Here is a 10145-nt window from a genome sequence, read left to right as displayed (position 1 = left end):
CATAATACATACTTACAACGCATATAATAACTGTACCATATCACTTGTGGGTCATTCCATGACAAAACGCCTGCCACAGAACACCCGACCCCTTTCGATTTTGCCCAAATTTTGTATACAGGGTTTTTTGGGCCTAGGAAAACGATTTTGACAGTTTCATAACGATCGGTTCAGCCGTTTACGAGATACAGCATACGCGTTTTTTCAAAAGTACGCCTTGACCCCCTAAATGTTTTCTACTATATCTTAAGACATAATTATCGCAAAATCACATGTAATACCTCATTTTAAAGACAATGCGCACCCTAATATGAATATTTAATCAGAGTTGTCATTTGACGTAAATGTCATTAAAATCTGGGCCTTTAAATAATTTGACCTTTGACCTTGCCCAGACACCTCAGTCGTAGGTCAACGATTTTAGCATTTTTAAAATTCCCACTATCGAATACATAATAATCACTCAAAATCTCAAAGTAATATTTGTAGTTTTCGAGATATTAATTTTTGAAATTTACCCCTCAAATTAATGAAAATGCTATTTTATACACGAAACTAGTTGACCTACTAAATAAATTAAAAATATTATTATTTTGGTAATTTTGAGTTTAGAATATCAAATACACTAATTCTTAAATTAAGTTGAGTTATTTACATATTATTTTTAGTTTTGCATGTTATCTGTAGACAGAAGACATCACTAAATTGCTTGTCCTTAGTATAGTCTGGCGTTCAATATTATTGTAGCGTATCTTACTGCACCCTAAAATGGAAATGTGCTAGATATCTCAAGAAAACCCAATATTGCTCTTAGTCATATCGATTACGTTTTTAATAACGTAAAAATGTTTTAATATCTTTTTAATATATAATAGTTATAATTGAGTAGTTAAATATATTAACAGCGATAATTGAGTAGCGAAATAGAATTTATTTAACTGTATATTCTCGAACAAAGCCCTGAAATGGATCGAAATTGTTCGTTTTGGAGAGACAGTATTAAATGTCATTTGCAAACACTTTCGTAAACAGTTGGTATCAACAACCATCTGTCCGAGGATGACAAATTAGTTCTTAGCAGCCGAACAGCTATACCTATGTCCAAAATAAGAAACATATGTCGTCACCATGAAGAACGTTTTATGAAAAGGTATTCAACGAGTCAAAAGAAGTGTATGAATCCTTTTGGGACTCACGACGCTGAAAGAAAGAGTGGACTAAAAACTATTTCATTGGATTTGTTCAAAAAATTAAAGTTACGAGGAATTGAAGTTATCGCTGGAAATAAGTTGTGCATCCAGTGTTTTATGTCTGCTGGAAAAAAAGTAAAGGATGAACTCCAAATACAGTTGGACGTTTCAGAAGTTCACACTGCACAAGAATCACAAGAAAGCGATTCTTTTTCATTTAGTCAACCTTGTTCATCGGGAGATGCGACGCAAGACGACAAAGCTATAGCTTTAGTGGCAGTTAACGAAACTCTAATAAACTTGGGAGAATCTCCTGTTAAAAGAAGTAAGAAATATATTCACTTTGAAAGAATTTATATATGTATACATATATAAATACATATATTTTTAACTTTTGTACAGAAGGTTTGTCATCTCGCCAAAAAACAATTCTAAGCAGGACTAAGTTAAACGCTGTGAACAATTCATTGAAACGCAAATTAGAAGAGTCAATGGAAATTTCTCTTGATGAAACAGACGATAATATGGTTACGGACGATGTTTTTAGAAAGCTCGAAGAACATCGATTATATGAGAATATTTTGAACGAACTGAGAGAGAAATTCAATAACTCCAAGACATCATACGGCGAAAAGCTTCAGATCCTGACCTTGTCACCATTTGGAATACAACGCACAATGGAGGAATTTGGAGCACCAGAATACATGGTCAAACGAAGCAGGAATCTTAAATCTAGTCAAGGAATTCTTTCGCTACCAGAGAAACAATCGAAGGGATTAATATTGACCGAAGACGTTAAATCAAAGGTCGTTGAATTTTACGAAAATGACGATAACAGTCGTATGACACCTGGACAAAAGGAGTTTGTGTCAGTTAGAAACCACGAGACAGGTCAAAAAGAACATCATCAAAAGAGGCTTGTACTGCTGAACCTGAGAGAGCTCTATAACAAATTCAAGGAAGAGCATGATTTGACGTTAGGATTTTCGTCATTTTGTTATCTACGACCACCTTGGTGTGTATTAGCAGGTTCGTCAGGTACACATTCAGTGTGTGTCTGCACCTATCACCAAAATGTCAAGCTAATGATATCAGCTCTACCGTCTCCTTGTCCTTTAAAATGTGATATCGATTTCATGGCGCTCACCGTGTGTGACACTCAAAACAGGAATTGTATGATGAGGGTGTGCAAGGACTGTCCTGGGAAAAATGGTCTACTTGAAAATGAATATTTAACGAACCTTTTAGAAGATTTTGAAAATATAAAGTTCATGCAATGGGTGACAACTGACAGCACAAAGCTCATGACCTTGAGCGAGAGTGTTGAAAACTTTTTCGACTCTTTGGCCATTAAACTACTTGAACTAACGCGTCATCATTACACATCTAAGTCGCAATCTAATTATCTTAAAAACCTCAAAAAAACTCTAAAACCTGGTGACGTAATTGTTCTCGGTGATTTTGCGGAGAACTATTCCTTCGTAATTCAAGACGAAGCACAAGGGTTCCATTGGGACAATTCTCAAGCGACAGTGCATCCCTTCGTAATCTACTTCAGGGTAGTCGAAAACGGAGAACTTAACCACTTAAATTTTTGTATTATCAGTGATACCAGAACACATACAACCAATACTGTTCACAGTTTTTTAACTTATCTAATTCCAAATATAAAAACACATGTTCCTATTGTTAGAAAGCTAATTTATTTTACGGATGGATGTGCTGGACAGTATAAAAACAAATACAACTTTTCTAATCTCTGTTGCCACAAACAAGATTTTGGTTTGGACGCTGAATGGCATTTTTTTGCCACATCTCATGGCAAGGGACCTTGTGACGGAATTGGCGGAACAGTGAAGCGTAAAACAGCAAGAGTCAGTCTTCAGCGACCAGTGACTGGACAGATTTTGACTCCAACAGATATGTTTAATTTCTGCCTATCAAACTTCGAAAATATCAAGTTCATCTATGTTAAAAACGAAGAAATTGAGCGACAAAAGGAACTTTTAAAAGAAAGGTTTTCTAAAGCCATAACAGTAAAAGGAACTCGAGGGTTTCATAAATTCGTTCCGAAATCGTTAAATGAAATCATGGTTTCTCCGTTATCTAATGACGATTCGCTAACCACAGTTAAGGTTTCGACTTTAGAATTGTCAGATACTCGAAATCAAGAGGCTGAAAACTTTAAAGTGGGAAATTTGGTAGCCAGCGTCTACAAAGGCCAACTTTACGTTGGATTAATTGAGGAAGTATCAGAAGAGTTTGGAGACTTCTTTGTAAACTTTTTGCGTCCCCCTGGTATTTCGGACAAATACACATGGCCCAGAAGGATCGATAGCAGTTGGGTGTCAAGTGAAAATGTTCTATGTGCAATTGAAATTCTTGTAGGTTTACCAAATTCGAAAGGCTATCAAATCAAAGAACACGATAAAAATAAAATTACCAAAGCCTTTTCCATGTATAAAGAAGTTTAAGCTGTTTTGTGTAAATAAAAAATTAATTGGTGTGTAAACTATAAAAATAAATGGTTTTGGTATTTCATTTTGTGTGTGGTGGGGTAAATTTCAAAAATTAATATCTCGAAAACTACAAATATTACTTTGAGATTTTGAGTGATTATTATGTATTCGATAGTGGGAATTTTAAAAATGCTAAAATCGTTGACCTACGACTGAGGTGTCTGGGCAAGGTCAAAGGTCAAATTATTTAAAGGCCCAGATTTTAATGACATTTACGTCAAATGACAACTCTGATTAAATATTCATATTAGGGTGCGCATTGTCTTTAAAATGAGGTATTACATGTGATTTTGCGATAATTATGTCATAAGATATACTAGAAAACATTTAGGGGGTCAAGGCGAACTTTTGAAAAAACGCGTATGCTGTATCTCGTAAACGGCTGAACCGATCGTTATGAAACTGTCAAAATCGTTTTCCTAGGCCCAAAAAACCTTGTATACAAAATTTTGGCGAAATCGAAAGGGGTCGGGTGTTAAAATTAAAAAAAACTAGGTCGTTTTGTCATGGAATGACCCTTAAAGCAAGTGTCGGCTCTAGGTGAAGTAGCTCTTTTTTCAACAGATGTCGCTAGCGTCGAAATAAAAACAAGATGCTTTCACACAAAAGGCGGGACATAAAAGTATGCTTCGCGTTGATTGGCTCATTTGTAAATTTGTCAATAACTTCAATTATATTAATTGTTTACAATATATTTTCTATGTGATATATAATTTAGGTTAAAGTTCACTAACAAGGAGAGTACCCGAGGTGTTTATTGCCGATTTTGTTCAAAGTCGGCCGTAATGTAGACCTATATGAGATATGAAATTTCCCAAAAGGAGACGTTGCACTACCCATTCGTTTTGCTATAGCAACCGAAAATGTTTTTGATCACTTAAAACAATAAAATCTCCATTTAAAAAAGCATGGGATTTTCTCGGTTTCACAGGGTCCTAGCTACGAAAATTTTGAAAATCACGAAATGTGTAATTTGGACCACATTTAGGTAAATTTCATCAAGTTTGGGTAAAATGAAACATTTTTAGGGTAAATTTGTAACAAATTTTGGGTAAAATAAGGGAAAAATCTTATTTTGGTTGTAAGTGGTCAAAAACATTTTCGGTTGCCATGGCAAATCGAATGGGTAGTGCAACGTCTCCTTTTGGGAAATTTCATATCTCATATAGGTCCACATTACCGCCGACTTTGAACTAAATCGGCAATAAACACCTCGGGTACTTTCCTTGTAAGTAGAGTAAAAGTGGTCTAAATATAATACTCTATAATGGCTCTCTGATGACGTTATTGTTTCGCTATTTTGAATTTTAGCTTCCGTTCCCATTAATAGATGGCTCCACGCCCTCCACAAAAGTCATTTTTTTCAAAGATTCGGATAGATGCATGGCCATCTCTAATAACAGGGGCCTTTTAATAATACAGGTGGCAATGATAGAGCTGACAGTTGCTTTAATCCTTAATTATTTTTATCTTTAAGATTTTATCTTATTTTCTTGAAGGTCACCAATTAGTAAAGATCGCGCATTGGGGCACCCTTGAACTAAGAAGTGAAGGAAATACAGTACAGGTTTCTTAATGACGAACCCAACATTTTTAGAAGTGTAGGCGTTAGACGTTTACTTATTTTACAGAAGGTAAGTATCCCCCACACATGTACCAAATCCTAGTTTTCTAGACATGTTTTTTGTGTTGTAATTTGTTTCTCGCACTTCCCAAAAGCTTTTAAAACTATCGTAACTTACTGTGGAATATCTTATAAAATAAGAATGACCTTGTTTTTGATATTTGAAAGATATCCAACTTTCTCTCCTCCATTAGTTTAACTTTAAAAATATGGCGGCTAACATAACCCCGCGAGCTATTTTCTAGCTCTGGTCTTGAATGTCACTCACGACCAAATATATAACCATCCACATGCCAGAGTTAATATCAAAGTTTCGAACGAGTTAGAGCGCTCAGAGTTTTGTCGTTTCTCGAAGTTATTTGATATATATTTTATCCTTACCGTTATATCGTCAACAACGTTGGGTTCTTTTTATTCTGACAGCAAATCTGCGCTGATGCCGTGAAAGCACGCGGGAAAGGACGCAAATTTTTCATATTTTCAAAGATAGAAAGGCTTACGAAAGAGCTTAACAATAACGCGTCGGGAAAAAATCGACACACTGTTGTTCAACAGAAAAAATGTTCCGTAAACTTTCCCGGAAAACGCAACGGGTGAAATCATTTCGGAAAGAAAAATATCGTGGAAGCACTTTGTTTTCCAAACCAAACGGTTTAATAGATGTTTTATTACTTGTACTTTGAGACGATTTTCAGAATGGCTTGAAGTCCCTCTGTCGTTCCCTAAATCTAAGGTGTTCTGACGTGATTGATATCATTATAAAACTTTAAACTTTGACAATATATATCAGTTGTTATACATCTGCATCAAGAATGTATTTATTTATACTCAGGGATAATGAATGTGTCGAGACTATCGACGGACACGTTGAGGCCCTAACGAATGAATGAATGAATAGTTTATTTGATTTGCGTACAATACGCACCCTTTTAGATCAGGGCGGCTCCGCTTTGGGGAGCACAATCAGTTATCAGGAATATACAAAATATTATTACAAATTAATTAAAAATATATAGTTATAGAATTCATCATAATGTTGAGTCTCCTAGTGAGCTCTTGCGTTTTGTTTACGCGTTTCTGGAACTTGTGGTATAGACTAATTATAAGACTGTTAGTACTTAATTTGTTTTTCTTAAATGAGGAGACGGAAATTTCACTACTATTATTTTATTTGACTATGTTTCTAACGCTCTTTCCTTTTCATAGAGCCTAAATTGTTACCCTAGTGGTAGGCTGGTAGCCACGAATTTCACTTTCCAACTGCTTATAAAAAGCAACGCTTCCATACAAGAAAGCTTGGTCCTACCCTGGTTTTCCCCTCTCTCGCTGACCCTCGGTGACGCTGACCAATGCTTTTATCTACCTGTCTATCAGGATTAAGGTTTTACCCCGTTATGCCGCCACCGAGTCCAGCGTAGAAAGCTTCTATCCAGAATAGGACCCCAGCAAGTTACAATATAGTGGGAATGGAAATTCCCCAAAAAACCGTTGGAAGATTTCACAATTCACACAATAAAAAATTAAGAAATTCTGGATTTTGTCACTTCCGCCGCAAGATCTCACGTTTCTTCCAGTGCCATTTATTCAGTAGATGCTTCGGAAGTGATGGGTTCCAGTTAGTTATAGTGAAACCAAGAAGGGCTTCCAAGGGCAAAAGAAAAGATGACTCTCTCCAATCTTGAATTTCCTCAAAAACCTCCATGGCCGGACATTGAAGTTGTTCAAGGGTCTCCTTATCCGCTCCACACTGTACATATTTCGGCGAACACCCAAATAGTGGTTTGCAACGTTCGCCTGTCAATAGAGCGCCCGTCCGAGCTTGAAATAAGAGTCCACTGCAGAAACTGCCGTCGTAGAAATCTTCCGGACTAGGTTGAGCTTTGGCTTTATAAATCTGTTCTGCCATTTAGACTGCGCGTGTCTGCGAACGTCTGTGTCAACAGCAAGCAAATATTTAGTGAAAACATTTCATTAAAATTTAGCTTATATCACATAAAAAGGAGAAGTATCTAATAAGAAAAGGAAACGTTGTTACTAATTTAAATAAAATAAAAAGGAAATTGATTTAAATCAAATAAATGATGTTATTTATGAATAAAACAAATTAATTTCGAATGAGAAACGCAAACATTGAATGACTTATTATTAGTTGGTTAAAGGGGTTTCCCCTTTCCATTAAAACCTCCTGAAGTTGACGGTAAGAGTAAATGTAGGGAGCTGTTGGCTCACGTTGCAATTCAGCCCGGTCCCCCGAATTAAAGGGCAATAAAAGTCGCTAGCTGATTATTTATTTATTAAGGTATTTGTATTTTACGTTTCATTACTGCTTTCAATTAATTTTTTGCTTAGCAAACATTACACGAAAAACAGTCAAAGGCAGGAGCAAAGAGTATGCTAGGGCGAAAACCCAAAGGTATATTTCCTGCTATTTCTATTGACTTAAATTGTTAGAATGTTTTAACAATTTTTCCAACTTCCTTCGTTTTCTCTCGTAGTTACAATTCCCGAAGAGACACAGTTTTTTTTCTAGGAACCTTGAGTTTCACCCGCTTCCTATATAAACCTCTTTCGAATTTTGTGGATTAACATCTTAAGCCTATTCTTTCAAGTTTTAATCAAGGTATTTTTGAAGTTTTATTCCTAAGCGTTCTAAAATAAAACTAATTAGGTGTTCTACAGTTGTTAATCAAATACAAATTACATAATTAAGGTAATAAAACGTGGTTTTTACAATATAATCTACCTTCAAAACGATAAATGTCATTTTACTTCACCAAGAGTGAAATTAAATTAACGAAATGTTTTCTTCATTTCATCACTCTCTTCAGAGCGCAATTAAATTGATGACTTCCCCAGCGCGTCAAAGTTTTTCAATTCATTTTACAATTACATATTTATCGATATAAAACGTTGTTTTTAAAATAAAATTAACGTTCAAAACTTAGGTCATTTTAGTGTTAGAATCAAATCAAATGAATGGAAGATTTTCTTGATTTCATAATTCTTTTCAATTCATCATTCTTTGATATAGAAATTCTGCGAAACTCTTACCGATAAATGTAGTAATATTTATTTTTTATTATAGAGCTGTGAAAAGCGTGTTGTATCTTTAAATTTATAAAATAATTAGAAATATTTGGATCAATTTAAATCGCGAAGCACCTATTAGACTGTAGGTGAGTTAATTAATGAATTAGAAATCTGTATACGCTTTTCGTTTTAATTTGGAAGTGTCGGCTTTAAATGAACGCTTTCATCTTGCTAGCGCTTAAGTCTAAACTTAATAAAATTATTTTAATTAAATTAAATTCCATTATAATTTATGCTCGATATATTAATATCATCTGATAAGCTTATGTGCTTGTACGCTTTCCCAATAATATTTGAACTATTAGATTCGCTGTCGGAAATTTTAGGACAGGATAAATCTCTGTTATTGACGCTGTATATATTAAATCAATTTATCAATTTAATCTATTTTAAATCTATTAAATCGAAAAAAGCACGTCCGCCGCGACACCTGGTGAGAAGTCTGGGAAACAGAAAAACAGAGTAAAAGCGCGCGCTGCTGAAGACGCAAAAAATTGTTTTGCACGCGCGGTGCGTTCCAGCAGAAGAAAATAGGGGGAAGTACGCTTCTAGTCAGCTTTGGAAAGGCGTCACTTTTCACGAATTTTCGCGCCAAAACGGTTTGGCGGGAAATCGCGGATGAATACATCGTTTAAAAAGTCATTTTTTTTAAATTGAACAATTGTAACATATTGCCCTTCTCATTCTCTGCTATTTGAGTTAAGGCGTATTTGCTTTCGTCGATTATAGCCGTGTTGAATCAAAACAAAAGTAGAACTACTTTTTCAGTTTGGTTTATTATGCGTAAAAAGGCGTTTTCGTGGGTCACACGACGACTTCTACGGCTCAAAGCTACAGATACGTACTTCCCCTATTTTCTTCTGGTTCCAGTTATAAGAGACTTAAGCCTAAATTGCGCGATTTTAAAAGTTAGGATAGTTCGCGAATCGCTCATACGGGGTTAGGGGCGCTGGCGGCAGCCCCTAAGATGGCGGCGAAAATTCCAACCTAAACACCTGGCGTTATTTTTCGTTTCAACCTTTTGGGCCAAAAGCTATTTTTTCAAGACAAAAAAAGGTACGTGTTAGTATATTGAACGTCTTGTTAATCTTTTGATACGGAAATAAGGCCATATTTGGAAAAGCTTGGCCGTTCCCCTTTAAGAAATGAGATTAAAATTAAAATTAATTAAAATATAAATAGGCAACGAATGTATTTAACAGGCTGAAACTTGTAGAGGTTAACGATAATAGTGAGTGTAGGGAGCTGTTGACTCACGTGGCATGAAGGGCTTGACACCTACGCATTATAACCCGGCCACATGTTTAAAGGCATAATAAGTCGCTAGATGACTTGGGCCTAAGGCGGTGCCTTGGTTATTAGCCTAGCTGGGGAAAAAATAAATGACGCTACTTGTGAAGTATTAAAAAATATATATATTTAAATTTTTGGTTAATCTATGATTTTGACACCTCATTTATTAAATTAAATCAAATAAAATATAAATAGGCAACGAATGTATTTAATAGACCAAAATAAATCACGCTACTAGGCTCAAATATTTAGGAACCAAAAATTAATTAAATAACGATAAAAGAATCGTAGAATAAAAATGAATAGTTTAAAACAAACACTTTCATCTGGAAAGTAATGAATTGTAATTTGTTTATATTGGAATCAGACATTTGACCATTTCAATTGGGTGTAGTTGACGGTGAGCAAGCGTTGGATGACTTACAAGGA

The 10145-nt window shown here is 35.2% G+C and overlaps 1 long non-coding RNA gene across 1 annotated transcript; it reads left to right on the top strand.

Moving 5' to 3' along the window:
- Window positions 1–5076: 5076 nt before the first annotated feature.
- Window positions 5077–7913, top strand: LOC149960329 (uncharacterized). The gene is made up of 4 exons (XR_016478434.1): window positions 5077–5131; window positions 5209–5343; window positions 7683–7746; window positions 7829–7913. It is a non-coding gene; the product is annotated as an uncharacterized LOC149960329 (long non-coding RNA).
- The last annotated feature ends 2232 nt before the right edge of the window (window positions 7914–10145 follow it).

Source organism: Leiobunum rupestre, chromosome 2 (genome assembly GCF_980474605.1).
Source record: "Leiobunum rupestre chromosome 2, qqLeiRupe1.1.hap1, whole genome shotgun sequence".
Lineage (NCBI taxonomy): Eukaryota > Metazoa > Arthropoda > Arachnida > Opiliones > Sclerosomatidae > Leiobunum > Leiobunum rupestre.
Note: the sequence above shows the minus strand (reverse complement) of the source record. Positions and strands in the feature narration are given on the sequence as shown.